Source organism: Ceratotherium simum, chromosome 5 (assembly GCF_057802395.1).
Source record: "Ceratotherium simum simum isolate JZ-2026a chromosome 5, ASM5780239v1, whole genome shotgun sequence".
NCBI classification, from domain to species: Eukaryota; Metazoa; Chordata; class Mammalia; order Perissodactyla; family Rhinocerotidae; genus Ceratotherium; species Ceratotherium simum.
Genome location: NC_141904.1, coordinates 81,840,517 through 81,868,043, shown reverse-complemented (window position 1 = coordinate 81,868,043; position 27,527 = coordinate 81,840,517). Strand labels below are relative to the sequence as shown.

At 48.8% G+C, this 27,527-nt stretch overlaps 1 protein-coding gene and 2 pseudogenes across 1 annotated transcript in view; 1 reads left to right on the top strand and 2 right to left on the bottom strand.

Moving 5' to 3' along the window:
- The window catches only part of RAD18 (RAD18 E3 ubiquitin protein ligase), a 257,812-nt gene that overhangs the window by 64,197 nt on the left and 166,088 nt on the right, over nucleotides 1-27,527 (top strand). The gene's annotated exons all lie outside the window — the stretch shown is intronic.
- On the bottom strand, nucleotides 15,015-15,954 carry LOC147917107 (ubiquitin carboxyl-terminal hydrolase CYLD pseudogene; annotated as a pseudogene).
- LOC147917106 (ubiquitin carboxyl-terminal hydrolase CYLD pseudogene) lies at nucleotides 20,885-22,261 on the bottom strand (annotated as a pseudogene).

Below are 27,527 nucleotides of genomic sequence, written 5' to 3'. Positions count from 1 at the left end.
GCCCCAAGAGCACGGTCCAGTTGGGAAGACAGGACAGGGACCTAACTGTAGTGCAGTCACCTGTTCACAGGTACAAAGGAAGGACATTCACAGCACAGCACAAGCTCACCCGCTGCTGGCGGTATTGGGACAGCATCTTGAAGGAGGTAGCATCTAGCGGGGCCCTGATGCGTGGCTCTGACCACAAGAAATGGTAGGAGGCATTCCAGACAGAAGGAAGCTGGAGTGTTAGGCACATACAAGACAGAGGTGGGGAGTGAGGCTGGGGAGGGAGGTTGGACCAAGACCCCTTGTTCTAGGACCATTTCCCACTGGTGCATTTTGCACTTTAAATAGCCTCCAGCTCACGGCCTGGAAAGCAGTCAGCTCCGATAATAGAAGGCTCTGCTAATGAGACTTGCTCCTCTTCTGTGAGCTTTGGGCCCTGGCTGGCTGGGCCAGCGGCTGCCTCTGATCTCCCTCATTAGTCCATGCTCGGTTCCACAGGAAGGCCTTTGGGTTTGGTTCTAAGGATCAGGGGATCCAGGAGCAGGGAGTGACATGATCAACTTCCATTGGAGAAGACGCTTCTGGATGCAGGTGCACAGTGGGCTCTGGGTGGGAGAGACCCTCAGAGTCGGTAGTGGCGTCCCACCAGCACTTTGCCAGGAAATCTAATGAAAAGCAGCCACGGGCCCATGATTTTCAGCTGGTTCCTGAATTATGAATTACTTAATGCAATTCATCTGATGGACCATTTTTCATAAAACATGAACTCGGGGCAGGGAGTGGCTGGGTGATGAGAGGGAACATTTAAAGGGGTGTGGCAGAGAGGTCCAGGTGGCTCCCAGTAGCAGTGTCCACTTCTCAGAGCAGCTGAACAGCTGACTTTTAGCTGGGCATGTGGCCACCCAAGACTAGAGAGCTCCCAGCCTCATCTGCAGCCAGGCTGGGAGTGTAACTGAGCTCTCCCTCCAGGCCGGGAAGGGAAGCAATTTGTGCGGCTTCTAGGATGCTTCCTAGGAGAGAGAAGCAGGCCCCTCTTTCTGCTTCTCCCTCTGTCCTGCTGCTGGGAGCACGAGCTCTGAGGCTGGAGCTCCGTCCTGACCCACGTGGATGAGGGCAACTCTCCTGGGATGACAGGGCAGCAGGGAGAGGAGCCTCCTGGAGCAGCCCTGCCAGGCCAGCCCCGGACCGTCTGCCTCCAGACTGAGCATGGGGGCGAGGCCAACTTCTGTTGGCCACTCTCCTGTGGAGCCCTTTGTTACAGCGGCTGAATCTTATCCTGACCAGGACAGCAGGCCTGGGGGGCACTTTCTGTGGGGTTCCCTTGGGTCAGGCTACTCCCAGGGCCACAGCTATTTGAAATTTTCAGCCCTCCTTTCCATGGGGTGACAGCCAAGCTCAGCTCGAAACCACTTCCTTCTCCGTGCGCTTCTCTGGAAATCTCACGCGTGAAGATCGATGCCCCCAAGTAGACAAGTCTGGAGCTGGTATCTCCCAGGGCGTCCTCTCGTTCTGTCCTCCCACACTGGGCACCCCTCACTCTCTCCTAAAGATGTACCTTGTTCTGAAATAGGCTGGGCTGACTCCCTGCTAATATCTCTGGAGTCTCATTAAATAACTCAGGGAACAGGCCATCTCATGCGTGGTGTAACTTGATTATTGCTAGAAAGATGAGTTTGGAACTGACAAATTCCCTGCTATGCTGACAAGTTTAAAAGCTGAGTTTGAAAAACCAACCAAATTCCAGTCACAGTTTGAGGGCAGAGACTGGGACTTGGTCAAGTCTTGGTCTGAGCCTTCAGTCTGAGGAGACAGATATTTAAGACTTCAAGGGGTCTGGTGTTGTCCATGCAATTTCTGATATGCCCTCCACTCTTATGGAGCCTCCAATTTTACTGGGAAAAGGAACTCTACTGTATATTAAAATATTAAACTTGTTGAAGATATTGTAAAAGGGTACATAGGTCGTGCTTCATTTGTTTACGTTAAGTGTCTGCCAAGTGTCTCCCAGGGCTGGTTTAAAATAGAATGTATTTATGGAAAATTTGAGGTTCAGTAAGGCCAATAGATCAGGAGATGATGAAAAGATAGTTTGTTATTTACAGTTCCCAGAGGAGAGGGCACGCCATACCACGCAGGGCCACACGGGGAAGCACCCGGGTGGTCAGGAGGCAGAGGGAACAGGGCAGCTGTGGGCAGGAGCCTTTACTGTGGGTTCTGCAGGAAGGAGCAGCAGGGCGGGGTAAGCAGGCTTAGGACTGGCTGGTCTGAATAATCGCACAAGCTCTGGCCATAGGGGCTGTCCCAGTTGTCTGGTACCTGCCCTAGATGATGAGGGCAGGGGGATAGTGGCCGGGAGTATGAGTGTGCAATAGAGGAGATAGTTGGGGTGTGGATGGACACTGGATTGGTTGGTTTGTATTTGAAAATAGGGCCCAAGAAGGAGGGTTCTTCCTGGGGGTGGGGAGGACGGGGTGACAAGGGAGGCAGGAGGCCGAGTTGAGGGGATTCAGAACAAGGTGTGTGCCGTGGATGCACGCAGGACAGATGCTAAAGCATCAGGTTTACAGAAGCTAGAAACATGGTCCAGACAAGGGCTCGGCTCAAGTGATACCTCCTCAGAGATTTCCCTGCCTACTCCATCTACAGTGACAGCCTCCCCACCCCAGTCTCCCTGCCGTCACCCGCTTCATTCCCCTCACAGTGTTCAGGGCCCAGCCGCCTGCTCAGCACCCTGCCCTGACTCTCCCCACCAAGAGGAAAAGTCCTCACTGGGGCCCCCAGGCCCTGCACCATCTGGGGCCCTCCACCTCTCTCAGCTCCTCCCACCACTGTCCCCCTCGTCCCCTGCCTCCTGATCCCTGAGCCCTGCTTTTCCTCTGTAGCACTTCTACCTTCTAACCTGCTGTGCTCTTCTCACTCTTTGTCCCCCTCTGCGATGTTGGCTTCAGAGTTTGTTTTCTCGTCTCCTTCACTGCTGTTTGTGCCTACAGCCTAAGTCAGGGCCAGGCACAGATTGGGGCTCCATAAACAGCGAACAACACTTAGCCCTCCTGGAAATGTGCTTGTTTATGGTCTGCAGCGTTCACTCACCCAGCGCACATCACTGAGGCCCTACGGCACGCTGGGCCAGCTCCAGACACCAGACACAGCAGCAGGTGAAGCAGGCAGAGGTCTCCATTCTCATACAGCTGACAGCCTAGTGGGGAAGACAGAGAAAAGATGAGTAAAATATACATAAAGTCAAGTGGTGACATGTACCATGGAGAAAAATAAAGTCAGGAAAGACGTTTGAGCAAATTCCTGAAGATATTTAGGGAACAAGCAATGCAGAGGGTAGAGTGTTCCAGGCTGGGGGACCATCAAGTGCAAAGGCCCTGAGGCCACAGTGGGCTGCATGTTTCAGAGTCTTTTGTTATCAGTGTGGATTCTTAGTTTTGTCTCCAGTCTGTACGCTTTTGTTTGTAATCCTTGGTTTCACCTTTCTAGCTAATTAACCTGATTGCAGCAAATTCTGTTCCAGTGATTTATAGTAGAAACAGGCAGATTTGGGTTAAGTCAGTATGTGTTTATTGAATGGCCTCCTGGGCCCAGCTGTGTTAGGCACCAGGAGGCTGTGAAATCAACACGGCAGTCTCCACCTCGACGAACCCAGTTAATGAACGTCCTCGACGTCCTCCAGCCCCTTCCACTGCCCCTCTGCCCCATCTCATCTGGGTCTCAAGCTCCAACCCTGACCCTCTGTCGTACTTTTACCGCCACGTCCAGCTCCTCCTAGGCTTCTCTGTCTGGGTGTCTCCTGAGCTTCTCAAAGTCAGCGTGTCCCATACCGAGTTCAACCCTTGCCGCATGACTGTCTCCTCTCCATGAAAGCCCTCTTGATGAGGGAGCCACCACCAGCGGGATCCTCAACCACCAAAAAGGGCTCCTCCCCACGCCACACTGCTGACACGTCCCACACCATGGATCCACCGCCTCAGGAACCCTGTGATCCTCTCCCTCCTGTCTTCAGACTTGGGCTGCACACCAACCTCCCGCTCCTCACAAACCCCTGAGAGGCTGGTACAGTTACACATGGGGATACGGAAGTGACACGTGCGGGTGTGGCTGGGAGTGATGAACAGTATCCCAGAGCAGAGGGCAGACCAGGGCTCCTGAGTGGCCAGAGCATGGCTATTGTGGGTGCAAGACTGCCATGAAGGGGCTGAGGCGGGCACCCCACTGCAGCCCCTCCCTACGCTCCCCAGGGTGCAGCTTGGGCTGGCTGCCCCTCCTTGCTGTCTTTTAGGTGGGTGCCTATTCATTTGTTCACTCACTCATTCGTTCATCGTGTATTTGGTTCCTGCTCGGTACCAGGCCCTGGCTAGACGATGGCTCATCCTTGGAGGCCCAGCTCAGATGTCACCTCCTCCATGAAGCCGTTCTTGGTCTCCACCCCCTCCTGCAGCCCCCTCTGGCCTCACCTGGAACCCCCCAGTGCTGTGATCACACTCTGATGACCTCTCCAGCCTGTGAGCTCTGGGAGGGCTCCGGGCCAGGTGCAGAAAGGGGCTCAGGAAAACGTGATGACAGCTAAAACACTGAATAGACGAAAGGATTACCCACGAGCCGCGTGGGGGTCCAGGTCACCTCCTCCCTCTCTCCCTCCAGGACCAGGGCTCCTTTGTTATCAGGAACCTGAGGGACCTTCTCTCACCGTGTGCTCATTTAGACCATTAACAGTCTGGATTTTGTTTTCAGTTTTAACTTTTTTTAAACTTTGAAGGCATGTCATGAGGGTATCCCTCAGTAACGAGAAAATTAATTATCACTTCAAGGGTGGGAATCCATCTGTTGTGTCTGAGCCAGGTCAGGACAGTATGGAAAGAGCAGAATGCTGAGGAGGAGCTGGCTCGGGGTCTGGGCCTCAGGGTGGCAGGAAGAGGGGCGACAGAGAGAGAGAGATGGAGGCACAGCTGCCAAGGCCGGGGTCAAGCGGGAGGAGGGGGAGTCCAGGGGCTTCCACGTGTGAGGGCGGTGGCTTCCAGTGTCCCCCTCTGTCGCATACAGGCCGTGTTTCTCACGCTGCAGCACACCTCCAGGCCATTGCACAAGCCGGGTCCTCCAGCAGGAATGCCTTTCCTCTACGCACCAGACAGCAATGCCCTCACGCTGCAAGACTCTGCCCTTCTGGGGATTGTTCCCGAGCCTGCCTATCCAGTGTCCCCGCCCCACCATGACATGCAGCCAGCTCTGTGCTTAGTTCACCTGATTGTCATTGCCTGAGCTGGCCTGTCTCCTTGCGTGAGACCGGCAGACCTACCTTCCAAGCCTTTCGAGTCTGCGTGACCTTGGACAAGTCCCTTGTCCTTTGGTTGTTCAGATTCCTACTATAAATGGGTCTGGCAGTGGCCCCCTCACAGGGTATTGTGCTCTATGAGCTGCTGGAAATGGAGCGTTAGACAGTGCCTGTTGCTGGTGACCTTGGTGCTGACCCTGGGGTCATGGCCCCAGCATGCCCCGGGGTTTATGGAATGCCTGGATGCAGTGATGCATGAGGGAGTGGGAGACGGGCAGGAGGTTAGGGTGCAGCTTTGGAATTCCTTAGGGACACTTGCCAGAGCCCCTGGTCCCGGGCCTCGCCCACCTGCACCCCTTCTCGTCTGCCTTCGGGGGCACGCAATGAATCCCTGCTTTGAGGGCTGCATTCTCAGTCCATCTAACCTGCCTGCCCAGGCTGGACACTGCTGTGGTCCTCATGTGCCAGGTGAAGAAGTGAAGCTCCATGCAGCTAAAGGGAGGATTACAAACTCAGATGCCTCCAGGGGTCAGGCCCGGAGAGGCAGGGGGAGGGCCTGGGCCAGGGGGAAGCTTAGGGAGTGGCGGGGACTGTGGCAAGCTCAGGACACAAGCTCCGTCCGGAGAGCGGCTCCAGCTCAGCTCCAGAAGACCGTTGCCCTGAGGGACTGTCACAGGTGGCCAGATCTTCTCATTTCATACAAAAAAAAAAAAAACAGCTAGACATAGATTGTGATGATGGTTTTACAGATATATACTTATCTCCAAAGTCATCAGGTTGTATGTGTTAAATATGCCCAGCTTTTGTATGTCAAATATACCTCAGCAATATGGTTTAAAAAAAGTAAGAATGGGTGGAGAGGAAACTGATTTGGTCTAGAAAGCTACTGAAGGCCTCGTGGACAAGGGAACTGGGACACTTACAATCCTTGTTAACTGAGCAAAGCTGGCATAGAATGATATAAACTGTCATTTTGGCTATATAAAAAAATGGATAGAATACAAAGCCCAGAAGTAAACATGCAAAAATACCACAGTGATTACCTCCAGGTGGTGGGATTACAGATGATTTTTCCTCGTTTTTCTTAAGCTCGCCTGTATTTTTTTCACACAAGACAAACAATAGAGGTGATTTCAGAATCTGAATTTGTGCCAATCGCAGTGATTAGTTGCAGACGACAGAATCCACTCTTTCTGGTTTGAGCAGACGGGAATTTATTTATGGGCGTTAGGACTAAGATTCCAGGACTACCAGGGGATGGAGCTTGGATGCCCCATGGCCAGGGACAACAGTAACAGTCACCTGGACAGTCACTAACCACCCCCAAGACTGTTGCCATGGAAACCCCCTGCCTGTGATGCTCAGGCCCGGACACTGGCGCTCGCTGCTGTGGGAGAACCAGACCCCTCTGTTCACTGCCAGCCAGGAGCCCCATCCTCCACCACCTTGGGTCGCTCACTTCCACCTTTTAAATCTTGGGCAGGCGTCTGTCCAGAGGAGCTGAGGCCACTGGCAGAACTCTAGCTGAAAAGCAGTCAGGGAAAGGTAGATTTCAGTTTTTCCAGAGACTCACATGCAGCCAAGCATAGAAGGAGGGGGTTGGCACACGTGTTGAATGAGTCAGCCCGCAGAGTCCAGCACAGAAGTGAAATAGGAGTGACAAAAGTGATCACTTGTACCCTGGCCTTCCGGAGGCTCCATGAAGGCTGAGTTATCCACTGGATTATATGATAAGGACAGCAGGAGGCTCTCGCTTAGTCCAGGGAGCACCGACTGTCAGAGCCCCTCGCCCTAGCCTCTCAGTGCACACTGGCCTGACTGCCAGCTGCCAGCACTCCTCTGCCTGGGGACTCGCCTTACTGCTGGAGGCTCCTTGGCCGCCTGTGTGACAGGCTGAAGTGTGGAGACTTGCTGTCCCCCAGGAGCACCTGCAGCCGCACCCGTCGGGTGGGAGAGCTCTGAGGGGCGTGCTCTGCCCCGGCTGCCAGGGCTCCCTGGTGGATCGAGCTTCTGTTGCCCACAGGGGTGTGTGTCCAGAGCAGGGGCCCCCGCGATGATGGGCAGCTTGGTAGTAGCCGTTACCAGCCGCCTTCTCTTCCTTCTCTCAATTCCCGACCCTCCTGCCTTCACCTCCCAGATAAACTCCTTGCTCCAGAATCCTCCTCTCCACGTCTGCATCGGGCGCTGTACAAGCTGAGGCGCCCGTGGCCTGAGCGTGTGCAAGTGTAAAGCCGTGTCCTGGCTCTGAAGACCTGCTGGGCACGGTCCCCTGGGCCGTGAGTTCACAGGTGTGAGGCTGCTTCTGTGACCTCACATCTGTTCACCGCAGTCTGGAAAGTCATCCTTCCTGGTTCTCATCCTCGTGGGCAGGAAACCAGAGGGCCCCAGGACACTCTCAGCTGCCCGATGCCCCACCCCTGCTGCCACTAGGACCACGTGTACACACAGGCATCATCCGCCCCAGGGTTCTGCCCGGCCCCTCTCCGCCTCTTCTCCCCACATCAGTCAGGACTCCTTCTGCCCTGGGACCAGCGACAATACTCTGTGGAGTTCAAGGGCACCCTCTGAATGTGCCATGCCTGGTTTAAGTGGGACTCTGCTGTGTGTTGCTGTTAGGGTGTGAGCTTGGAGGCAGCTTTGTCATGGGTTCACACGGCAGACGTTCCCCTGGAGCCTGCTCTGCTCAGTGTACGAGGACGCTGGCTCCGGGCCTGGGGATGCGTCATCTCCTATGACATCAGCTGCCCTCCTTGCACTGTAGGTCTGCCCTGGAGCAGTCGCCCAGCAGCCTAGCGGCAGGGAGCTCGTGTTCTCGAATTACACCTTCAGGCAGGAGGTGGGAGAAGCAGCTTTACCATCATCTAGTCTGGTGCCAGGCCTGTGCCTCGTCTCCTTACAGCATTCTTGGGGGCTAATGGTTGCTATCATTCCCAATCCACAGATGAGGAAACCGAGGCTCCTACAGGTTGAGTGACTTGAGGTCGCTTGGGCCTGGGGCTGGGGCTGGGGCTGGGACCGGGAAGGTCTGACTCAGGGTCTGTGCTTGTTCCCTGGCATGTTGTGGCCTCTCAGACACGGGACACCCCAGAAGGATGGGGCTCCTGGTTTTCTGCATTGCTGCCCCTCAGCCATTTCACAAGGATCCCCTGTGTTGTCTTCCCACTGGGGACCCTACAGTGAACCTAACAAATCCCTTGTCCTCCTGGGGGTTTCCTCCTAACGAGGAAGAGAGAGACAGCAAAGAGACATCAGTAACAAGGCGTCAGGTGGCCCTGAGGGAAGGCTGTCACGCAGGTGATGGCGGACAGGCTTTGAGGAGGAGTCTGTCTATTGCTGGGTAACAAACGACCCCCACCCTTGGCAGCCCACAGCAGCAAATGTTTATTGTGTTGGTCCCTGGGCGTCAGGAACCCAGGAGCTGGGTGGCTGGGTGGTTCTGACTCAGGGCTCTCGTGAGGTCACGGTCAGGATACCGGCTGGGGCCCCATTGTCCCAGGGACTGGGAAATCTACCTGTCGGCTCACGTGTGTGGCTGGTGGCAGGAGGCATCAGGTCCTCTCCACGTGAGCCTCTCCACAGGGCCGCTTACAGGCAGGGCAGCTGGCTTCCCAGGGGGAGAGACGGAGATGGAGATGGAGACTGAGGTACATACACGCGCACGCACGCACACACTCACACGCATGTGCACAAGCGCCCCTGCCTGCTTTCCTTCCGCATGGCTGTGATGAAATGGGAAACAAATCAAGGAACAAGCACCTCCTCCCGCTGCTCCCGGGCTGCCCTTCCTCACCGCCGGTGGCTTGCTGTCCTTCAGGCTGCCTGAGGATGTCCTTGGAGAGTCGTCCAGCTGACAGAGGGCTGTCTGCACCTTGTCCCTGTCCCCTGGGGCAAGGGGACAGCACAACTTTCTGCAGGCCATTCGGGTCTTCCGTCACTTGCCAGCGCAGGGGGCAGTGTGGCGGGCACCGATGCCTGCTCGGAATTGCTGGACAGGGAGTCCCCTGTCCTTCTAGAACAAGGGGTTTACATTGAGGTAGCTGGAACGCACATTGCTGGGAACTACCTGCTCTGGGTCTTGCTTGCTGCTGGCGAGAGTGCGGGGCAGACTGGGCGCTGCCAGGGGATGCCGGGTGGTCCCCCTGGGACAGCGGGCCTGGGTGTTCGAGGAGCAAAGTGGGGGCTCTCTCCCCTTTTTTAAAAATGATAATCCATCACTTTGTTGAACAAGTGCTCATTTTTTCCATTTTAATGTTGTAACATACACACAGAAGACACACAAACTACATATGCATACATATGTATATGTGTGTGTATACAGTTTAAAGATTCACGTGGTATAGACATCTGTATTCACCACTCAAGTCAGTAAATGGGACATTTCCAGCAGCCCAGAAGCACTCAAGTTCCTCCTGACAACAGCCCCTCTCCCCGGGGGACCGGTGCCCTGACTTTTGTGACGGTCATGTCCTTGCTCGGCATCCCAGTCTCACTCCCTGGTGGGCACCTCTCAGCTGAGGTGTTCCATTTTGCCTGTTTTTCTCCATTCACATGGATTGTGATGCGTGCCCTCTCTGGGGACCGGCTGCCTGGGCGACCTTCTCGGCTGCTGGGGGTAGTGAGGGTGCAGGCATTCCCGTGGCTGTTTAGTGTCCCTTGTGTGGATGGGCCACGTTCATCCATTCTCCGGTTGAGACCCACTGGTCCCATTCGCGCTCAGGGCTCCAGGAGCACACTGCCCGGGCCGTGTCCCATGCTTCACTGGCGTTTATGACTAGGAGCGGAACTTCTGGGTCAAAAGGTGCCCTTACCTTCCTGGGCAGTGCCGCTGTCTCTTCTACAGGGGAGCACTTGTGTGTGCCAGGTCCTGTGTTGAGCTCAGGCTGGGCAGCGTCCCCCCAGGCATCTCAGCTGCAGACTGGCCTGTGCTGTGGCGGAGGGGCAGGCTGCTTGCAGAGGGATGAACAGGGAGGGAGGCCTGGCTGAGTGTGTGGAGGGCGGTCAGAGATGCCCCCCTGCGTCAGAGAGACAGTTGCTGAGATGACCTATGGTCAGACGTTAAGCACATGGAGCGTTCCAGGCAGGAGGAGTGTGTGCAGAGGCTTTGAGGCAGGGGTGACCCGTCAGCTCAGCTGCCACAAGAAAGTGCCAGAGACTGGGTGGCATGAGCAACAGAAGTTCATTTTCCCACAGTTCTGGAGGCTGCAAGTCCCAGGTCAGCATCTGGCAGGGTGGGTTCCTGGTGGGACCCCTCTTCCTGGCTGGCGCTTTCTCCCCATGCCCTCACATGGCAGAGAGAGAGCTCTGGGGTCTCTTCCTCTTGTGAGGGCACTAGTCCTGCCGAGTCAGGGCCCCACCCTTATGGCCTCATTTAGCCTTTAGCACCTCCTCACAGGCCACATCTCCTGATACAGCCACCTTGGGGGTTAGGGCTTCCACATATGAATTTGGGGGCCACAACCATTCAGTCTGTAACAGGGGGTGAGGGAATTTGAAGAACCGGAGCGTGTGTGGAGCAAGGGGTAGGTGGTGTTTTAGTTATCTGTTGCTGTGTAACAAACCACCCCTAAACTTAGTGGTTTAAATTAGATTCATCATTTATTTACTCAAGATTTCACAGTCTGGGCAGGGTCCAGTGGGGACAGCTCCTCTCTGCCCTATGTGATGTCAGCTGAGGCCTTGCTCACAATGGCTGGCGAGGTGGTGCTGGTTTGACAGCCAGCTGTCAGGGGCTGATGGCTGGGGGCCTTGGTCCTCCTCCCCGTGGCTCCATGGGCTTCATCAGAGCGTGGTGGCTGGTTTCTAAGAGTGAGAAAGCACAAGTTGCCAGTCCTTTTGAAGGTTGGGCCTGAGCCTGGCAGGAGTGTCATTTCTGCCATCGTAGAAGTCACAGAGTCCGAGTACAGCTACTGGCCATTCATATCACAGATCTCTCTTTTTTTTTTTAATAAAAATGAGATATATTTAAGGTGTACAGCGTGTTTTGGTATATAGATACATAGGGAAATGGTTGCTACAATAAAGCTAATTAACATGTCCGTCTCTTTACATAATTGTCTTTTTTTTCCCATGGTGCAAGCACCTGAGATCTATTCTTAGCAAATTTCCAGTATATGAAATGGCACTGTTAACTCCAGTCATCGTGCTGCGCATTAGATCTCTGGACTTATTTATCCTCCCTCACGGCAGCCGTGTGCTCTTTGACCGATCTCTCCCCATTTCCCGCCACCTGGCCCCTGCTGACCACACAGACCGTGTCTTCTCTCGGCCACGTGCTGCAGGAACCGCGCCCCCTTTTGTGTTGGGCATCACCTCCTAGGCTATATAGCTCCTTGGCCTTGAAGCACATATTGGCCGGCTCTTGCCCCAAGCCAGCACAACCCCAGATGGTTAGACACGGGGCGGGAGCACACCAAAGCCGAGAAAGTCAGGGCTAGCTGGAAGAAAAAAGAAAAGTGGACCATTCACCCGGCTCAACGGAGAAACTTCCCTTGTCCCCCTCTTCCATAACAAACTCTCCTAAAAATAGTGGGCAGGGAGCTGCATTTGATGACCAGAAAGGCAGTGTCTGGATTTCATTAGCTTGGCTCACTGAGGTATTGATGGATGCCAAGAGCTAGTGGTCTTTGCTAAGTGGGAAGAAAATGAACCCTGAGTGTCCCCCCTGTACCCTACCCCTAACCCCAGGGGTCCCTGCTGGGTGAGGTTATTTTTCTTTAGACTCAAGTGATCCTAGCTGCTACCTTTCTGGTTGGCTGTTTCAGCCTCCCCGAGCAGCAGGGAACTGTTTTTACCGGAGAAACCTGTTTGTGAATTCGTGTGCACTATTTTCCCCGAGGTGAGACATTTGCAAGATCGGATGTATTCATTTTCCACAAATGAAAATGTTACCAAACTGGAAGTGGGTTTACCCACCCGTCGCGCAGCAAGCCGATCTCTGACATGGGGTGTAGTGGAAGAAAGTAGGAATTTTATTGCAAAGCGCTGAGCAAGGAGAACAGGCAGCCAATGCTGTAATCCCAAACTCCCTGAAAAGCTACACACGAGGGTTTTTATTTGGGGATTTAGGTAGGGGAGGGGGAGCATCCATGTGTCCTTGGGGGCTGAAGTTTGAAGAGTCCTCTGCCCAGGCACGACTGTCTTTCATGTTTCTTCATGGGGCGCGTTTGCAGATTTGAGAGGGTTCTATGTGTTGCACGTGGCGGAGTTTTAGTCTGTGACGTCTAAACTTTACAATCAGTCATTTTAGCTTCTCAGTGCACCTGCGCGATGTTTAGTCAGGCACGGGACGGGGCGAGGCTGTCAGCAAGCTGCTCTCTTAGCAGCAGCAAGCGGCTCCTGGCCAGGAGCAGCCGGTGAAATCCGAGGACTGCTTGTTTGGGGAGCATGGGAGCTGCTTCTGGAGAAAGTGGGCTCAGTTACAAATGTCGTCTTAATTGGAACCAAGATGTGTAAGTGAAAGCAATTAGTCAATATTAATCCATTTTCCCGTGAACTCTCCGCTCTGCACCAAGGCAAGACAGCCTTTGTAATTAACGAGGCCTTTTTCCCCAAACCCAAAATGAGAACGTGCAGTTTATTTTGTGTGCAAAGAGGTACGAAAATTGCTGAAGGTGGCAGACGAAGCTGGGAATGTTTGCTGTGTGGGGTAAACAGAGCTGAACACTCAGTCTCCAGGACAGAATGAGAGCTGGCCCCAAATCAGAGATGGCCTGGGGGCCCTTCTCCTGCAGCCACGTCTGGAGGTGCTGGACTAAGGGCTGAGCAGATGCCCTCGGGAGGTGAGCAAACATTTCTCAGCACCATGGAATGGAAGGAGTAGAGGCACTGGGGTCAGACAATTCTGAATTCAAATCCTTTCTCCTCGTCTTACCCTCTGTGTCACCATGGACCAGACACTGAACTCTCCAAGCCTCAGATTTCACACTCGATCAACAGTCTTTATTGAACACCTACCGCGTGCATGTTTTTGAGCTAACCACTAAGGGCGTGAAGGCCAATGAGATATGGTGATTATCTGCTCCACAATGAAATGGGAGCGAAGATCTCAGCCTCACAGCCAATGGACCCATTAAGTGAGGCTGTAGATGAGACAGTGTGTAACATGTAGTAGCATTCAGTTAACATCCACTTCCTTCTTTCCTTTCTTCTCTCTCCACTATAGTCTCTGGACACTCGCCTCCTTGGAATCCTGAGGGAGGGTTAGAGGCAAGCCCACATTTGCTTGAGAAGGCAATGCTAGCCCCAGCTTGGGCAATATTCCATTTTGCTCTCTTCCATCCTCCCTTCTCTCCCCTGGGGTTCTGATTCAAGTTTCATGGGCCTTCCTGTCTTTCAGAGCCTATCTTTTACATTTCCATCTCCTTGGCTCTCTGTGCTACATGCTGAGCAATTTCCTCAGGATGGTCTTTCAGTTCACAATACTCCCTTCAGCTGTGGATGTCCACTGTGGGCTGAGGCCCCTGGATGGGGTCCATATGTGTTCAGCCTGATTCTGGAGGCACTGCTGGTCCTCTCTTCACACAGAAAGTAGAAATATCTTACAGGATCCAGATTCAAGTCCCTGGGCAAAGAACCCATCTGGCTGGATATTTTAGCAAAATCCTCTGGTGACTGTCTAGAAGATGGGCCAGAGATATTTGAGGGGTATCAAGGCAATGCTGGCCCCATAGAATGAGTTAAGAAGTGTTCTTTTTCCTGAATTTTCAGGACGAGTTTGAGAAGGATTGATGTTAGTTCTTTAAATGTTTGGTAGAATTCACCAGTGAAGGCATCAGGTCCAGAGCTTTTTTAGTTGAGAGGTTTTTGATGACTGATTCAATCTCCTTACTAGTTATAAGCCTATTCAGATTTTCTGTTTCTTTGTGATTTGGTCTTGGTAGGATTTGTATTTCTAGAAATTTGTCTATTTCATCTAGGTTATCCAATTTGTTAGAGTACAGTTGTTCATAGTACTTTCTAATAATTCTTTTTATTTCTGTAGAGTCAGTAGTAATGTCCCCACTTTCATTTCTGATTTTAATAATTTGAATCTTCTCTTTTTTCCTTAGTCTAGCTAACAGTTTGTCAATTTTGTTAATCTTTTCAAAGAACCAACTTTTGGTTTTGTTGATTTTTCTCTGTTGTTTTTTTTGTTCTCTATTTTATTTGTCTCTTCTCTAATCTTTATTATTTCTTTCCTTCTGCTAGCTTTGGGTTTAGTTTGTTCTTCTTTTTCTAGTTCCTTAAGTTGCATAAAGTTAGATTGTTGGTTTGAGATCTTTCTTGTTTTTTAATGTAAGTGTTTATAAATTTCCCTCTTAGCACTGCTTTGTTGTTTCCCATAAGTTTTGATAAGTTGTGTTTCATTTTCCTTTATCTCTGAAGTATTTTCTAATTTCCCTTGTGATTTCTTCTTTGACACATTGGTATTTTAAGACCATGTTGTTTAATTTCCACAAGTTTGTGAATTTTCCACTTTTCCTCTGTTACTGCTTTCTAACTTCATCCCATTGTGGTTGGAAAAGATACTTTGTACGATACCTATCTTTTTTTTATTTTTATTTTTTTAGAGTGCAAAATGCTTCTTATTAAATACGTCAGTAACACAAAAGTGATTTGTTTTTAAACACAGGAATACTTTTCTGAAGGATCGTCACCACAGAGACATCCATTGCTGGCAATGGTTGTTGAACAAAACTGCCAGCTTGGGGAAAATGCAACCTTCAGATTTTGCATTCGGTTTCTGTGCCTGTCCAGATGACCCCATTCATTTTTATAAACTCGTTGTTGGACTCTGGTACATGCCCATGTATGCATCACAGAGAAGTCTTTGTGCACAGCCTTGGATTCTTCTGGAGTCCAAGGAATGCAGGTCTTCTAGAAACATTTTCAAGTATTCTCCTACTTCTGCACATGGGGTAACTTGAGGAATGTTGAAGCCATTTTGACCACCATCCCCATCAGCCATGCTGTCAAAGAAGAGCCAGGCAGAGTCATCTTTCCCGTACTTCACAAAAGCAACATAGTGGCTTGTTTCTATGCAGAGAACAGAAAATAATTCCATCTTCTGGCAGGGGATGCAGCCGTGGCTCCAGTCCCAGTCAAGTAAATCTTTGGTCAGTGACACTGGGTTATATTTGTGATTCAGTCTTTTGGGATGAAGGTGGACTTGAGTGTTGCAGGTTTTACAAAACTGCTTGATTTTTCCAGGGGAGATGTCAGGATCATCGTAGCATTCTCTGCACTCATCCGTGGCAAGGCCTCCACATATCTGGCACTGCCTGGGAGTGTCTTCAAGTAAATCTGTTATGTTTAACTCCAGAGAAGGAAAAAAATTTTTAAATAGTTTAAAGTCTTTTCCAAATTGAGGCATCTGAATAATCAGACATGATGGTGGCTCTGCACATTTCAGGTTACTGTTGATAAAAGACCATTCTAACAACTGCTGAATTGTAGGAACCCCAACTTTCTCACTTTTTTCCATAAAAATTTGACAGTAGTAACAATCTTGTACTTTTTGACCTGCTGGTCTTATTCTTTTTTTTTCACATTTTTTTGTTTTTATTCTGAAATTTTTGTTGTACATTATTGTTTATCAATCACCTTATAACTGCATCCCTCCACCCCTGGTAACCACCAAACCATTCTATCTGTGCGTGTGTTGGTTTATCTTCCACATATGAGTGAAATCATGTGGTGTTTGTCTTTCTCTTTCTGGCTTATTTCACTTAACTTAATACCCTCCAGGCCCATCCATGTTGTGGCAAATAGGACGATTTTGTCTTTCTTTATGGCTGAGTAGTATTCCATGGTATATATATACCACATCTTCTTTATCCATTCATCAGTCATCAGAGGGACACTTGGGTTGCTTCCATGTCTTGACTATAGTGAATAATGCTGTGATGAACATAGGGGTGCAGAAACCTCTTTGGATTGTTGATTTCAGGTTCATTGGGTAGATACCCAGTAGTGGGATAGCTGGATCACAAGGTATTTCTATTTTTAATTTTTGAAAGGTATTTCTATTTTTAATTTTTTGAGGAATCTCCATACTGTTTTCCATAGAGGCTGCACCAGTTTGCATTCCCACTAGCAGTGGATTAGGGTTCCCATTTCTCCACATCCTTTCCAGCATTTGTTGCTTCTTTTCTTGGTGATTATAGCCATTCTAAAGGGTGTGAGGTGATATCTTAGTGTTGTTTTGATTTGCATTTCCCTGATGACTAGTGATGTTGAGCATCTTTTCATGTGCCTGTTACCCATCTGTATGTCTTCTTTGGAGAAGTGTCTGTTCATTTCCTCTGCCCATTTTTTGATTGGGTTGTTTGTTTTTTTGTTATTCAGTTGTGTGAGTTCTTTATATATTATGGAGATTAATCCCTTGTCAGATATACAGTTTTCAAATATTTTTTCCCAGCTGGTGGGTTCCCTATACATTTTGCTCCTCGTTTCATTTGCCTTGTAGAAGCTCTTTAATCTGATGAAGTCCCACTTGTTTATTTTTTCTTTTGTTTCCCTTGTCTGAGTAGACGTGGAATTCAAGAAGATCCCTTTATGGCTGATGGCAAGTAGTGTACTACCTATATTTTCCTCCAGGAGTTTTATAGTTTCAGGTCTCACCTTCAGGTCTTTGATCCATTTTGAGTTAATTTTTGTGTATAGCAAAAGAAGGTGGTCTACTTTCATTCTTTTGCAAGTGGCTGTCCAGTTTTCCCAGCACCATTTATTGAAGACGCTTTCCTTTCTCCACTGTATGTCCTTAGCTCCTTTGTCAAAGATTAGCTGCTCACAGATATGAGGTTTTATCTCTGGGCTTTCAATGCTGTTCCATTGATCTGTGTGTCTGTTTTTGTACCAGTGCCATGCTGTTTTAATTACTATCGCTTTGTAGTAGGTTTTGAAGTCAGGGATTGTGATGCCTCCAGCCTTGTTCTTCTTTTTCAGGATTGCTTTAGCTATACGGGGTCTTTTGTTGCCCCATATGAATGTTAGTATTCTTTGTTCTATTTCTGTGAAGAATGTCCTTGGGATTCTGATTGGGATGGCATTAAATCTGTAGATTGCTTTAGCTAGTAGGGACATTTTAACTATGTTTATTCTTCCAATCCAAGTGCATGGAATATTTTTCCGTTTCTTTATGTCATCATTGATTTTGCTCAATGATGTCTTACAGTTTTCATTGTATAGGTCTTTCACTTCCTTGGCTAAATTTACTCCTAGATATTTTATTCTTTTTGTTGCAATTATAAATGGGATTGTCTTCTTGAGTTCTCTTTCTGTTAGTTCGTTGTTGGTATATAGAAATGCAACTGATTTCTGTAAGTTGATTTTGTACCCTGCCACTTTGCTGTAGTTGTTGATTATTTCTAATAGTTTTCCAATGGATTCTTTAGGGTTTTCTGTATATAAGATCATGCCATCTGCAAACAGCAAGAGTTTCACTTCTTCATTGCCTATTTGGATTCCTTTTTCTTGCCTAATTGCTCTGGCCAGAACCTCCAGTACTGTGTTGAATAATAAGAGTGGTGAGAGTGGGCACCCTTGTCTTGTCCCTGTTTTCAGAGAGATGGCTTTCAGTTTTTCCCCATCGAGTATGATGTTGGCTGTGGGTTTGTCATATATGGCCTTTATTATGTTGAGGTACTTTCCTTCTATACGCATTTTGTTGAGAGTTTTTATCATACATGGATGTTGGATCTTGTCAAAAGCCTTCTCTGCATCTATTGAGATGATCGTATGGTTTTTATTCCTCGTTTTGTTAATGTGGTGTATCACACTGATTGATTTGCGGATGTTGAACCATCCCTGTGTCCCTGGTATAAATCCCACTTGATCATGGTGTATGATCTTTTTAATGTATTGCTGTATTCGGTGTGCCAATATTTTGTTGAGGGTTTTTGCATCTATGTTCATCAGGGATATTGGTCTGTAGTTTTCCTTCTTAGTATTGTCTTTGCCTGGCTTTGGTATCAGGGTGATGTTGGCCTCATAGAATGTGTTGGGAAGTGTTCCATCTTCCTCTATTTTTTGGAATAGTTTGAGAAGGATAGGTATTAAGTCTTCTTTGAATGTTTGGTAAAATTCTCCAGAGAAGCCATCTGGTCCTGGACTTTTATTTTTGGGGAGGTTTTTGATTACTGTTTCAATCTCTTTACTTGTGATTGGTCTATTCAGGTTCTCTACTTCTTGATTCAGTTTTGGGAGGCTTTATGAGTCTAGGAATTTATCCATTTCTTCCAGATTGTCCAATTTGTTGGAATATAGTTTTTCATAGTATTCTCTTATAATCTTTTGTATTTCTGTGGTATCTGTTGTAATTTCTCCTTTTTTATTTCTAATTTTATTTATTTGAGCCTTCTCTCTTTTTTCCTTCATGAATCTGGCTAAGGGTCTGTCAATTTTCTTTATCTTCTCAAAGAACCAGCTCTTTGTTTCCTTGATCCTTTCTACTGTTTTTTTAATTTCAATTTCATTTATTTCTGCTCTGGTTTTTATTATTTCCCTCCTTCTGCTGACTTTAGGCTTAGTTTGTTCCTCTTTTTCTAATTCTGTTAGGTGTAGTTTGAGGTTGCTTATTTGGGCTTTATCTTGTTTGTTAAGGTGGGCCTGTATTGCTATGAGTTTCCCTCTCAGGACTGCTTTTGCTGAATCCCATATGAGTTGGTACAGTGTATTTTCATTTTCATTTGTCTCCAGATATGCTTTGATTTATCCTTTAATTTCATCAATGATCCATTGGTGGTTTAATAGCTTGTTGTTGAGTCTCCACAGCTTTGTCACTTTCCCGGTTTTTTCCTTGTAGTTGATTTCTAACTTTATGGTATTATGGTCTGAAAAGATGCTTGTTATGATTTCAATCTTCTTAAATTTATATAAGTATGCCTTGTTTCCCAAAATATGGTCTATTTTGAGAATGTTCCACGTGTTCTTGAGAAGAATGTGTAATCTGCTGTGTTTGGATGGAGTGCTCTGTATATGTCTGTTAAGTCCCTCTCATCTAGTTTTTCATTTAGGTCCATTATTTCCTTATTTATTTTCTGTCTGGATGATCTGTCCATTGATAAGAGTGGGGTGTTAAGATCCCTACTATTATTGTGTTGTTGTTAATATCTCTTTTTAGGTTTGTTAACAGTTGCTTTACATACCTTGATGCTTTTGTATTGGGTGCATATATGTTTAAAAGTGATATGTCTTCTTGGTGGAGTGTCCATTTTATCATTATATAATGCCCCTCTTTGTCTCTCATTACCTGCTTTATCTTGAAGTCAACTTTGTCTGATATAAGTATGGCAACACCTGCTTTCTTTTGTTTGCCATTAGCTTGGAGTATTGTCTTCCATCCTTTCACTCTGAGCCTGTGTTTGTTTTTAGAGCTGAAATGTGTTTGCTGGAGGCAGCATATTGTTGGGTCTTGTTTTTTAATCCGTCCCACCACTCTGTGTCTTTTGATTGGAGAGTTCAGTCCATTTACATTTAGGGTAATTATTGATATATGGGGGCTTGTTGTTGTTATTTTATCACTCTTTTTCCAGTTGTTTTGTATTTCTTTTGTTTCTCATCCCATGTGTTTCAGACTACCAATGCAGTTTGGTAGTTCTGTGTGGGAGTTCTCTTGGTTTTCTCTTTCTTTATCATGTGTGATTCTGTTCTGATTTTTTGGTTAGTGTTTACCATGAGGTTTGTATAAAAAATCTCGTGGATGTGATAGTCCATTTTTTGATGGCCTCTTATTCCCTTAGACTAAATCGATTTGATCTCTTTCCTCTTCCCTTTCTATGTTATTGTTGTCACATCTTATTCCTTCTTGTGTTGTGAGTTTGTGTTTAACATGATGAGGTTATATTTATGCTTGGTGCTTACCTTCCCTTGATCTTTGGTTTTATAATTAAGTGTTTGCTAATCTATTTTGATAGAGGACTGCAATTTTTCCCATTTTGATGACCTATTTTCCTCCTCGTTCAAAACTTTGAATCCCCTTTCTCTTTTTTTCCTCAGGGATGAGGGCCTTCTTGAGCACTTCTTGTAGTGGGGGTCTTGTGGCAATGAATTCCCTTAGCGCAGTTTCCTCTTGCTGGCGCTGGGTGGGGGTCAAGGGCTGTGTAATCTGACCCACCTCAATCCGTGGGCACTCTTGTCAGCCCCTAGCTGATCTGTAGTGTGGCTGAGTGGAGGCTGCTCGGGGGGAAGTGTGGAAATAGCTGGAGCTGGAGTGCAGCTAGGCCAAAGCAGCTGGGGCTCAGGTGTGGGTGGGTTGAAGCAGCAGCAGCTGAAGTGCTGCTGGGCCAAAGAAGCTGGAACTGAAGTGTGCTGGGCTGAAGAAGGAAGAGCTGGAGTGCCGCTGGGCCAAAGAAGCTGGAACTGGAGTGCACTGGGCCAAAGAAGGAGGAGCTGGGGCGCTGCTGGGCCAAAGAAGCTGGAACTGGAGTGCGCTGGGCCAAAGAAGCTGTAACTGGAGTGCACTGGGCCAAAGAAGCTGGAACTGGAGTGCGCTGGGCCAACGAAGGAGGAACTGGAGTGCGCTGGGCCAAAGAAGCTGGAACTGGAGTGTGGTGGGCCGAAGTTGCTTGCACCAAGTCAGCTGGAGCCTGCACATAGGCCAAGCTAAAGCAGTCTGGAGATTCCAGCACCTCAGTCCTCGGGTGTACGGCTGCCTAGGTGCCTCACATGTCCCCTGTGTTGTGTGAATAGCTTCTGTTGGAATATGAATGTCCTTTTTGTTGTGTCTTAGAGGGGGAGAGTTCAATGGGGGAAGCTCACTCCACCATGATGCTGACGTCACTGGTCTTATTTTTAACAATAGTTCTACCATAAAATATGATGAAACAGGATATTCAAGAATTCTTCAGGATCTTTTTCTTCAGAGGTAAATCCTGATGCAGCCTCAACTTTTTCAAATATTTTCCTCAATTTCATAGTGTTTGTTGCACACACATATCCATATATTCTCAGAGGATTGACAGTTTCTATCCTCAGCAGCTCATGAGTTTCACTATAATGTTCATTCTTTTCTTTGGGTCTAAGTAACACTGTGTCCAGAACAGAACTAAAAGCAGACAAGCAGAGTAAGGTTGAGTATATATAACAAGAATCATAATAACCCTGGATACATTTCTTCTTTCCAATCAGTATTTCTAAACCTTCTTTTTCCATTTTTGGTGGAGACTTTTCTTCTACTACGTCACGGAGGTGGCCTCCAAATGCTAAAGAGTCACAGCATTGGATCTGATTGGAAACCGGCTGCAGGGATGCAAACCTTGAGTTGGTCCTGCAGCTCTTCAGTTTCATGACCAGCACCTTCTTCAGGGCACGGGGAAATACCAGGTGCCCTGAAGGTCCCGTCTGTACTGCCCACACACTCGTCTTCCAGTTCCAGTCCATCTAGTACTTCATTGAGTCCTGGTGGCTGACCAATCCAACAGATGACTCCATAGAAAGGAGGGTTCTCTTTGACTTCAGCGAGTGAGCCCACTTCCAGACCATGTGAGTTACCAGAAGATCCGACTCTCCTGTACAGGTGCGTTGTTTAGCTCTCCCATCACAGACTGAACTGACAGAGAAAGAAGACTGTGGCCAATACTTCCATTGATATTGGGCATCTTTGTCAGACTGAATGGTAAAGAATGAAATCTGTTCTCGCTGGATAATGAGTTCACAGAAGGAGCTTGCAGCATGTCCCAAGTCTGGAGATATCTCTATAAGCGATTTTGCAGGGTCTTCAGCAACTTCATCAATGTACCACATATTTTTTGATTTGGATTGTGGTTGTGAGTCAACAGAAGACCCATTTAAGGTGTAAAATAATTCAGATGTGTTTCTACTTCAAGGGTCTGAGGTAGATCCTGTAGCCTTTATTATGGCTGGATGAATGCTGGTCCCCAACACCTCTTGACATAAAGGCAAGTTTGGGAGGCCTCCTTTCCTGTGTCATGCTATCTGTGATGATATCACTGGTATGCAAGAGAATTGTAGTTTCAACACTTGCAAAACTACAAAGCTGTACTCCATCAAATCTCCCATCTTAGTTGCCAATAGGATTATCCATGTCCGCACCAACGAAAGATCCTAAGCTTTCTTTTCCCAGAAAAACATCACAAAATATAACTGTTCCAGATTCTATAGTTTCTCCAAGCTTCAAAGAAACTCTTGAGTTTATTTCCAGATGGGGATGTTCAACCTGTATTGTGTCCACTGGACCTGCATAATCACTTTCCAATCCATTGTCATCATCTTCTATGATTTCTAGCTTGTCAAATGCAACAAATACTCCACAATCTTCACCACATTGAAAAAGCTTTTCCCTTGATATATCCCATCAGTGAAACCATGGCCACGACCTTCAGTAATTCTACTCCAAAGAATATTCCCGATATTGTCCTCTCTGCTAATAAGAGTCCTCTGAAGCTCACAACTCCAGGAAATTTTTCTTCCCTAGATCTCAGCTGTACTTTCACAGGGCAGCCACATCTATTCGGAGGCCTTTACTTAGTCTGCTTCTGTTTTTAAACAGGCTGAACTTCTCCTCACAATTGGTAATTGCCAAAAGTAACTCTGAATTTTTCATTTATTTCTACAACATCTTTTTCATCAACAGAGAACTGCATGTGGTTGTGTCACAAACTAGGTGCCCCAAGAAACTCAAGGGTGGGTTTGGAAGCAATTAACTATTTTCCCAAGTTGTTGTTTTCCCTTTTGTATGTTAAGGAGATGCAACCACCAACCACCCTGAAACTGACCAAACCTTACCACAAGAGCTACAGCCCGTGACCTTTGCCTTCTCTTTAATGCAAAGATCTCTCCAGGAGGAGCTTAGGCCTCATTACTTAACCTGCAGTGTATATGGAAGCATGTTTTCCAACTGAGCCTGCGCAAGCGAATACCCACCTCTCCCTTTTGAATATTCACTCCCCATCCAAAATAAAAGTTCCTGCTTCCCTTTGTTCGAGGACGCCATGACTTTGGAAATGCTTCCTCATGGCCTCCTATTTGCTGCAAACACACTTTACTCTGTGAGACAACTTCCACTGGTGTAGAGTCTTATTTAACTCACCAGGAGGCAAGCCCGCCTGGTTCGGTAACAGTTGCTCTAGAATTTTTAATCCCATCTGATTTTTCTTGCCTTTTGCAGAAGGAATCCTCGAATGCCCCACAGAATGATCTTGGATATACTGTCCTGTACTCCCCTTTGGTACTTTAAAGAGCTTTTGTGTTTGTTTGTAACACTGCGTTCTTGAAGAAACAAATAAAAAATCGGCTCTTCCCAGTAGGGTGAAGTAACTTTTCCTTGGCTCCATGAGCCCAAACTCATTGTGATATTAATTCCAAAAGATTAACTCAAAAAAAGAGGGAACTATCAAGTTTGTAGTAAAACCGCAAAAGATAAATTCACTGGCAGTCCCAAAGCAAGCTTTTAGCAATTTGGTGTCCACACTGTAAAAACACAGCAAATCAAAATGCCTTATTTCAACAGAGTGCACCTTTCAACTAAACTCCAGGTTGTTGTGTAAAACTATCCTCACCCTGGAAAGAGGGAAACTCAGGCGGCGGGGCGTTGCCCCTTCCCTGGCCTTGTTAGCCCGCGTCCCAGGCCAGGGGTCCCAGGCTGGCCCCGGCGCCCTACACCCACCGCCCTAGTATTTACCTCCAACGTGCTGATATTGAAGGAAGTAAATTATATTAAAAATTTAAAAGTTAATACCTTAGAGACAGGCACCTCCACACCCTAAGGATTCCTGGTATAAGGGGGAACGTTTATCGATCCTGACTGACTCTATTCATAGAAGACTCGCCCTAAACTGTTCGGGGAAAATTGAGAACAAGAGAGTGCTCCAGAGGGATAAGTTTGGGAGGGTCGGGGTGGAGGGGGTCCAGATGGGGACGCGTGTGTGTAACCTGATAATTGCTTCGCGCCATAGCAATTCGCGCCATAAAATGTAACTGTTTAAATGTTTTAAATTAGCCAATCATGTAAGACCGCGCCAACCTTTTCCCGCTTTATGCTTCCGAATCCTATAAAAGAGCTTGCCCTTAAGGTTCGGGGTCGACCCTCTGTCTCCTGCGAGAGATACGTGTCGACCCGAGCTCCGCTTAATTAAAACCTCGTGCATTTGCATCAAGCTCGGTCTCCTGTGTCTGTGGGTCCGCGCCTTCCCGAGACTGGAGTTGGATTTCCTTTTGGAATCCTACATTTGGGGGCTCGTCCGGGATCTGCGCTTGGTCACCCCAGACTCAAGACCCCTTGGAGGTAAGCCTGAGTGACTGGGTGTGCGAGTGTGTGCGGCGCCGCGAAGCATTGCTTTGGTCTCGGTATCTGGGCAGCCGCCGCTTCGGGCCGAGAGGGCCCAGCGGCTGCAGTGGCAGACGTGCTGGGAACTGCAGGCTGCAACCCTGGGGGACGCCCCAAGGGACAAGGGGAGTCAGGAAAGCCTGACTACCCCCTTTCAGGTAGAAAAGAACGGCACTCTTTTTCCCAGGAGGACACGAAACCCCTCCCGTCTGAAACCGCCTTCGGTTGGCTTGTACAGACACCAACCGGGCAAAGTTGTTTTTGTCTTGCTGTGTTTTTGATGTTCATTGTTCTGTTTTTGTTCGTTACGTGGACCTCATTTGACGGGATGGGACAGACTATGACGACCCCCCTCTCTTTGACCTTAGACCACTGGACTGAAGTGAGAGCGAGCGCACGATTTGTCGGTAGAAATAAAAAAAGGGCGTTGGCAGACTTTTGCGCCTCTGAGTGGCCCTCCCTCAATGTGGGTTGGCCCCCTGAGGGGACGTTTAATCTAACTGTTATCCTCGCGGTGAGGGCTATTGTTTTCCAGGAGAAACCGGGGTCCCATCCTGACCAACGACCATATATTACAGTGTGGCAGGATCTGGTGCAGAACCCACTCCCGTGGGTTAAGCCATGGGTAAAAGCAGAAAAACTAAGCCCCCGAGTCCTGGCGCTGCAGGATGCGGAGACACGGCAAAAATCGAAATCAACTCGAACAGCGGAGTCGGAGACCCCTTCGGCCCCCCCCGGGGTCTACCCTGAGATTGAGCCTCCTCCCGAATGGCCCCCTTTCTCGCCTCCCCCTTACCCCTCCCCCGCTCCAGGATCGCAATCAGGACGGAGGGCGACTGGCTCGGGTCCCTCCGCCCGAACCCCAAGCCGCGCGAGCCACTCCGGACGCGCCTGATACCAGGGTGGCGCCCCCCGTCAGAGAGTATGCACCTCCTGCGGGGCCCAACCAGCTGTCACCCCTCCAGTACTGGCCTTTGTCTTCCTCAGACCTGTATAACTGGAAAAATAACCATCCGCCCTTTTCAGAAAACCCCGCCGGATTAACCGCCCTGATAGAGTCCCTAATGTTTTCCCATCAGCCCACTTGGGATGACTGTCAACAGCTCTTACAGGCACTCTTCACCACGGAGGAGAGAGAAAGAATCACACAGGAAGCAAGAAAGAATATCCGAGGCACCAACGGGCAGCCGGCAACGATAGCTGAGGCGGAAGAAGGGTTTCCGCACAACCGACCCAACTGGGACTATAACACGGCTGAAGGTAGGGGGTCGCTGTCCGCTTACCGCCGGGCTCTAGTGGCGGGTCTCCGGGGAGCCGCAAGGCGGCCCACCAATTTGGCTAAGGTAAGAGAGATTCAGCAAGGACCCACTGAACCCCCTCCGTTTTCTAGAACGATTGATGGAGGCTTACGCAGGTACACGCCCTTTGATCCGTCCTCGGAAGGGCAGAAGGCCTCTGTCATTATGGCCTTTATTGGACAGTCAGCCCCAGATATAAAGAGGAGATTACAAAGGCTAGAGGGGCTGCAAGACTACGACCTGGGGGACGTAATAAAGGAGGCTGAAAAGGTGTATCATAAAAGGGAGAGTGAAGAGGAAAAGCGAGAGAGAGAGAGAAGGGAGGCTGAGGAGAGGGAAGACAGGAGAGACAGGAGACGAGAAAAAAAACTAACTAAAATACTGGCCGCAGTGATAAAAGCGACAGGGCCAGATCACAGACAGTCAGGGAACCTGGGCAACGCCCCACGACCAGGCTCACGCAGACGGCAACCCTTGGACAAGGACCAATGTGCCTATTGTAAGGAGAGAGGACACTGGGCAAGGGAATGCCCCAAGAAAAGGGCCACACCCAAGGTGTTGTCTTTAGGAGAGGACGAAGAATAGCGGGGACGGGGCTCGGGCCCCCTCCCCGAGCCTAGGGTAACCCTAACTGTTGAGGGAACCCTATGAGTTTTCTGATTGATACTGGGGCTGAATATTCAGTACTGAAGCAACCTTTGGGGAAATTAAAAACTAAAAAGACTCTGGTTGTTGGAGCCACTGGGCAGAAACAATACTCATGGACTACTTCCCGGACAGTGGACTTGGGGAAAGGAAGGGTGTCCCATTCCTTTCTAGTGATTCCTGAATGCCCGACCCCGTTGCTAGGTCGAGACCTTTTAACCAAACTGAAAGCTCAAATAGATTTTGCTCAACCTCGGCCTACAGTATCCTGGTCCGCACCTACCACCATGATATTGGCCCTGGAGCTAGAGGAAGAATATCGGCTCCATCAGCAGCCTAAGCCTAGAGCTCGGCTCAATACCGATAAGTGGCTGATCGAATTTCCAACGGCATGGGCTGAAACCGGGGGACTAGGGACGGCTACGAGAATTCCCCCAGTCGTGATAGATCTTAAGGCCGGAGCCCTCCCGATAAGGGTGCGTCAATACCCAATAAGCAAAGAGGCCAGAGAAGGAATCCGCCCCCATATCCAGAGGCTGCTCCAACAAGGAATCCTGGTTCCTTGCCAGTCTCCTTGGAACACCCCCCTCCTGCCTGTAAAAAAGCCTGGAACTAATGATTATAGGCCGGTCCAGGATTTGAGAGAAGTAAATAAGAGAGTGCAGGATTTACACCCTACCGTGCCAAACCCATATAACCTACTCAGCTCCCTCCCCCCATCACGAAAATGGTACACTGTCTTGGACCTGAAAGATGCATTCTTCTGTCTACGGCTTCACCCAAAAAGCCAATTACTTTTTGCTTTCGAGTGGCGCGACCCTGATATGGGGATCGTTGGACAACTGACTTGGACGAGACTACCTCAAGGTTTTAAAAACTCCCCTACCCTGTTTGATGAAGCCCTCCACAGGGACTTGACTGATTATAGGGTTAAAAACCCTCAAGTGACTCTTTTACAGTATGTAGATGATCTACTGTTGGCGGCGGAAACCCCGGGAGACTGTGAAGAAGGGACCAAGCGCCTCCTGGCCGAGTTGGGTGAGTTGGGATACCGGGC